Raw genomic sequence first — 6994 nt, forward strand, 5'->3', positions numbered from 1 at the left:
GATTTATTTGTAGATCTTGGTTTGTTGATCATTTTTCTGTTTTTTAGTTTCTCTGTCTATTACAATTTTCAGAAATAATTTCAAAAACGCTAAAGTATGTAAAGAAAATCATCATGTTGGGGTAATAACGCAAGTTGCTTAATTCTAGATATTTATGAAATTAATAAGACTCGTAAAAATGTATAACCTAATCAACTTTGCCACCGAATGCTTCTATTTAATTATACTTAGAACTTTTTAAATGCTATTGTCCATCAAACATAAATATTTGTAAACTATTGATGTTCCTACAAAAAAATAACGTAAAGTGACATAGTATCAAGACACTTATGTTATGTATTCGTAGCAGATAAATAGATCTACACGGCCATTACATACATTTTAATCTGTGTCACGTTTTCCGAAAGTTGCACCCTATCATTCTAGAGCCTTCGCCTCAATCAAATACTTTCTATAATTACAGGAAACAGTTATATGCGCCACAGATTTGTAATAAACGAACGAAAATACCTTTAAACACCAGCCTCTGAGTACACCAGATGAGCATATTTTAACTACATTTATTTCCCTAAATATTGCTTTTTTAAACAAAATATTGGAAACCTGGAAAATCGCTTAAAATGAAAAAGACAGAAAGGCAAAAATAACTTACACTAGGACTAGCTTTGTGGCCTATAGAAGGATAACTGGGCAATTTAACGATTTTTACATCTCTTTGTCAACTGAATATTTCTCAAGTACATATAACGCGATTGTTAACGTGTCTTTTAGTGAAATATTTAAAAGTGCAGAAAGTAAATAAAAACTTTCTTTGTAATCAAAATAGTGTAATTGGTTTTACTTACGGTTATATGATGTATGTTTATAAAACTGCCATATAAATTTTTTTTTTATTCTTTTTAATACCCAACGTCAAAATAACAGAAAGACATCTAGGGGGGAATATACAGTCTTTAGCAATAAACAGTTGTCTTTACAATTAGTCTATGTATTAATCCAATAGAGTCTATAAAAAGTGGTAGATTATAACAAAAAGACACAATAAAAGTAAAAGAAAAAATTGCCATGGCCAAAAAGAAAAACTGGAAATTCAAAACACTTCACAGAAAACCAGTTCGAAAAACACGAACCTCATTAAAACCAGGCTTGATCTCAGCTGCTCTGGAATGGGGACGCAAATCATGCTCCATACGGGGGTTTCGTGTTGGGAATGGCAAGTGAACATCCGGTTATGTCACGTTCGAGGAAAAGAATTGTGACACAGATAATTTATAACGATAGACCAAATCATTATGGCGTCGGTAAAATTTTCGGAGGGATTCCTTCGACTTTACCATAAAAAACTCTAGGGTCATGTTGCCTTGTGGATAGCAACTCTTTTATTATAAAAATTGTGATAGTTAAACATGCATTATCAACAATTTGCCATCAAAACCCTCATTTTCCAAGTACAAAAAAAATTAGAATATGAAAAAAATGTACTTTATAATTTTGATGCGTCCGAAGCGCTGTTAGTTCGAATTTACTTTAAATATGACCAACAGGAGTCTCTACAAGAAATGACATAAAACTTATTTCAAACGGGATAGCACATCCTAATTTTTACGGAGATGTTGTTTACCTCGCCCGGAAATTTAGAAACGATCCTGGTAAACTTATCGATCCTTTAAATAAACTTATTCTAAAAGGTTTCCAATTCAACACTGTCATTAGATCTTTGAATATTGTTTTTATTAGTATTAACATTGATTTTGTTATCAGTAAATTAAAAGCAAACTAAATATTATTGTTATATACATATGCACTTTCATGGATCTACAATCTGTCGACTCCTGTATCTTGGCATTGCACAAGGTCATGTTTTTCTCTGACTGTTCATGACGTCTTTACACTAAATCCATTGGATGTTGGATGTGTACTGGTTGATAATTTAGTCTTAGATGCGTGATTTTTTATATTAGTTGTTATTGGCTTTGAACTAGCTGTCAGTAACTGCGAGTACTCTCAGATTGTACTTAGTGTCTTTTTTTTGTTGGGATGTACAAGTACCCGGTCACGTCCACGTGTTATTGTTATATGTATTTCTATTTGTATCCATCTGATGAGTTAAGCCTTTTTCAACTGATTTTTATAGTTCGTTCTTATGTTGTACTGTTACACCACTGTCCCAGGTTAGGGGGAGGGTTGGGATCCCGCTAACATGTTTAACCCCGCCACATTCTGTATGTATGTGCCTGTCCCAAGTCAGGAGCCTGTAATTCAGCGGTTGTCGTTTGTTGCTGTGTTACATATTTGTATTTCGTTCATTTTTCTGTACATTAATAAGGCCGTTAGTTTTCTCAATTGAATTGTTTTACATTTGTGATTTCGGGGCCTTTTATAGCTGACTATGCGGTATGGGCTTTGCTCATTGTTGAAGGCCGCACGGTGACCTATAGCTGTTAATTTCTGTGTCAAGTGGTCTCTTGTGGTGAGTTGTCTCATTGGCGATCATACCACATCTTCTTTTTTATATAAGAAATCGAATTATAGTTGATTTATCCAGGATTTAAAATTCTAATTGAGTTTAATATTTGATCATTGATAAAACGAATCTTTTACATTGACATTTTCTCTAGTCAGTGAATGTCCATCGGAAGTTCCTCTTTGTAAAGCCTTTCCCCGGTCTATATCCGGAATGCCATGATCCTTTGACTACATTTAGGATAAGTAGATACCAATTCAGTATTTTACCGATCATTAAATAGACTTACTCTCCTACATTTTTCCACAAATGTTTTATATAAAGTACTGTCCGGAAAAGCCGTTGGCATTTCACGAATAACCAGGTCGTCACTGACTTTTAGAACATATCTATTGTAAAAAAAAATTTCAATGACAAAACTTTGAACTTGATTAAAATGTGATAGCCTGGAAGGAAAAAAGTATGAAATAACATATGATCGATATACAAAATAAAACGATACAATACCAAACAAAGCGTTAATGAAAATATCTTTTTTTTTTATTGTAGGCAGAAGTTTTATATTTAGAAATAGACATAAGGTATATAAGGATAAATCTTGTAACTTTTATGTCTTACTGATACATAGATAAGTACATTGCTAAAAAATTGAAGTTAAAGGAAATAGTTTAAAAAAACCGGAACATCGGAAAAAAAACCCAGAACCTCTCCAAATATGTAGTTATGCAACATGTTACAGTTCTTGCAATTGAAAACTGTTCACTAGACGAATTGTATGCAAACACGTAGTGATTTGATTTGATCCATATTAGTATTTGAAAAAAATGTGCTGCATTTTTGTGTTTTTGAAGTACTCAAATCATGAATATGAACGTGTTTACAAGATAATTCTAATTTCACTATTATTTTTGCAGACATTCTTGAAAACACCAGTTAGGTCAAATATGATACATAAAAAAAAAACAATAATGTCAGTGTGTGGCTGTGGGAAAATACGATTTTAGCCTAAACTATTACCAAAGTTAAACAGCTTTACGAATTTTATAATAAATTGGCCTGTCGCTATCAAGTATGTCATAATTGACCGTCGACGTATTTCGCCGATCATGATCTTAACCGACTTTGACTCAAAAACATACAAAACTTTGTTATTGTAGAAATTGGTTGAACAAAATTTTTCTGGAGGCACTTAGCCGCTTTCTTTACAAGGTTTTACTTCCTGTTACAAAATTAGCAGTTTTTATTGACAAAATAACAACAGAAAGAATATTGTGAAAGATTCTCCTTTCATTGCATAGAATAATGAACAATATCAAGCAGCCACCTCCAGGCAAGAGATAAAAACACTGACCAGTCCTTGAATCATTTAATAAGTTGTAGATGACCATGTAATTAATATCGATTAAAAACATTTAATAAATGCTGAGCTTATCATTTAGATAGACATAGTTATATACTTTTCTTTTCTACTCGACATTCGACATGACTATAAATATGATGCAATTCTTAATGGTAGATTCAATTAAGGGTAAACATATTTAACAATAAAAATATATATTTTGATTTGTCTATTAATAAATTCTTTAATCTTAATGCAAAAACTTTTCATAATTTCCTTTCATTTGTTATGATGTTCATTAGGCTGCCTCTTATATAGTGTACACGTTCAGATGGTCCGATAAAACCGTGTAGGCAGAAACGTCTTAGATTCCATAAACGAGCCTTCCCAACTAAAAAAAAAAAGATCTTATCAAAATACATTTTAGATTTTGATGCAGTTTGTCTCAGTAACGTATACCCCTTTACAATTTTGTCTCGCCTGCAACTGAGTCTCGGTGTTGTGACGTAAACAATTGTTACTGTTTTAATGAATATTTGTTCGTCCCTGACCCCTCAAATACGTTTCATTGACATTGAACTTTTGCAACGTTATATGTTAAGGTCAAGGAACAGTAAATGAGCTATGTCACAGATTTTGATAAAAATTTTGATACAACTTTGGCTCGTTGAATTATATCTGAAAATCGAAAAATTAATGCCTTTATCTCTTTTATTTTCTGAAATATTACTGATTGAATTCTTTCATAAAAGGTGAACATTTGTATAGAAAGCACATAAAATCGATAAAAAAAAATGTTCATAAATTTGTATTAAATCATCAAATTTCAAACTTTTAATACAAAGATTTTTCTTAAAAAACTATTTGTTGTTGGTACATAAATTTCCGTTGTAATGATATGAAAAAATCATATGGTCACCGTCTTCGTTTTTGGTGTATTAACCAATCTGTTACCTTGTTGGTAGTGAAACACGTTAAAAAATCGACGTTTCACGACCTACAACGCGATTTCGTTACGAAATTTGACATGTTGTAGTATTTTTTTTCACCTAGTACACCACTTTGATTGATGCATACCGTTTTTTTTTCGATTTTCAGTTTAAGTTCAACGAGCCAAAGGTGTATGCAAAATTTTAAGAAAATCTGTGACATAGCCCATTTACTGTAACTTGACCTAAAATGCTTTCACAGCAGGTATACAGCAGAGGCGCAAGATACCAAAGGGATATTCAAAGTCTATGACAAACTGACAGCGCCAAAGCAAAAAAAACGAAAAACAAATAAAACACAAACAACAGTATACAAAACACAGAATAGAAAACTAAAGACCGAGCAACACGAAATCCACCAAAAAACCGGAGGTGATCTCAGGTGCTTCGTAGGGATAAGCATATCCTGCTTCACATAAGGAACGTTCGTGCTAATAATACACCTAAAACTAGATGATAACTCTAATTCGGTGAGATCAAATATCAGGTATAAAATTGGTAAAAGGTGTGTCCGTTTGTATCAGTGGTATATGGATTTTTGGAGGAACAGACCTGTATAGAAAATATCATTCAGTTTTCTTTTTGAAATTTGTGTATTGGTGTTTGTCTATTCTTTGTTTTCAGTCTTCGGTTTTCTGTGCAGTGTGTATTTATTTATTTTTTTCCCTCAGTCTTTAGTTTTGTGTAGTGTAGTGCTTTGTGTAGTGCATTGTGTGAATGGGTGTTGGTCTTTTCGTTGTTTTTCCACAGTCTTTAGTTTTCTGTGTAGTGTTTTGTGTTTTGTGTATTGGTGTTTGTCTTTAAGTAGTTTATTTTTTTCTCGGTCTATAGTTTTTTGTGTTGTGTTTTGTGTATTGGTGTTGATCTTTTCGTCGTATTTCCTGAGTCTTCAGTTTCTGTGTAGAGTTTTGTGTATTGGTGTTTGTCTTTTCGTTGTTTTCCCTCAGTCTTTAGTTTCTGTGTAGAGTTATGTGTATTGGTGTTTGTCTTTTCGTTGTTTTCCCTCCGTCTTAAGTTCTGTGTAGAGTTATGTGTATTGGTGTTTGTCTTTTCGTTGTTTTTCCTCAGTCATAAGTTTCTGTGTAGAGTTATGTGTATTGGTGTTTGTCTTTCGTTGTTTTCCCTCAGTCTTTATTTTCTATGTAGAGTTTTGTGTATTGATGTTTGTCTTTTCGTTGTTTTTCCTCAGTCTTAAGTTTCTATGTTGAGTTTTGTGTATTGATGTTTGTCTTTTCGTTGTTTTCCCTCAGTCTTAAGTTTCTATGTAGAATTTTGTGTATTGATGTTTGTCTTTTCGTTGTTTTCCCTCAGTCTTTAGTTTCTGTGTAGAGTTTTGTGTATTGATGTTTGTCTTTTCCTTGTTTTCCCTCAGTCTTAAGTTTCTATGTAGAGTTTTGTGTATTGATGTTTGTCTTTTCGTTGTTTTCCCTCAGTCTTTAGTTTCTATGTAGAGTTTTGTGTATTGATGTTTGTCTTTTCGTTGTTTTCCCTCAGTCTTAAGTTTCTGTGTAGAGTTTTGTGTATTGATGTTTGTCTTTTCCTTGTTTTCCCTCAGTCTTAAGTTTCTATGTAGAGTTTTGTGTATTGATGTTTGTCTTTTCGTTGTTTTCCCTCAGTCTTTAGTTTCTATGTAGAGTTTTGTGTATTGATGTTTGTCTTTTCGTTGTTTTCCCTCAGTCTTAAGTTTCTGTGTAGAGTTTTGTGTATTGATGTTTGTCTTTTCGTTGTTTTCCCTCAGTCTTAAGTTTCTGTGTAGAGTTTTGTGTATTGATGTTTGTCTTTCGTTGTTTTCCCTCAGTCTTTAGTTTCTATGTAGAGTTTTGTGTATTGATGTTTGTCTTTTCGTTGTTTTTCCTCAGTCTTAAGTTTCCGTGTAGAGTTTTGTGTATTGATGTTTGTCTTTTCGTTGTTTTTCCTCAGCCTTTAATGTTGTATCTGTCTTTTTGTTGTTTTTCCTCAGTCTCTGGTTTTCTATTTAGTGTTTTGTGTATTGATGTTTTTCTTTTCAAGGTTTTTTTTCTTTTTGGTCGTGTTGTTAATTGTTGTTATGGATTTAATTCTAAATAAATAATCTGATTCTCAAATTTGAAGAACAAAATATTTTTATCTGGGAGACGAGATAAAAAAAATTATGATGGAAATTTTGCCATTCCATTTAAAATTAAATTCTTTAAACAAATTTAACGCTTTGCTCGATAATTT

This window comes from Mytilus californianus, unplaced genomic scaffold, assembly GCF_021869535.1.
Source record: "Mytilus californianus isolate M0D057914Y unplaced genomic scaffold, xbMytCali1.0.p SCAF_3, whole genome shotgun sequence".
NCBI lineage: Eukaryota > Metazoa > Mollusca > Bivalvia > Mytilida > Mytilidae > Mytilus > Mytilus californianus.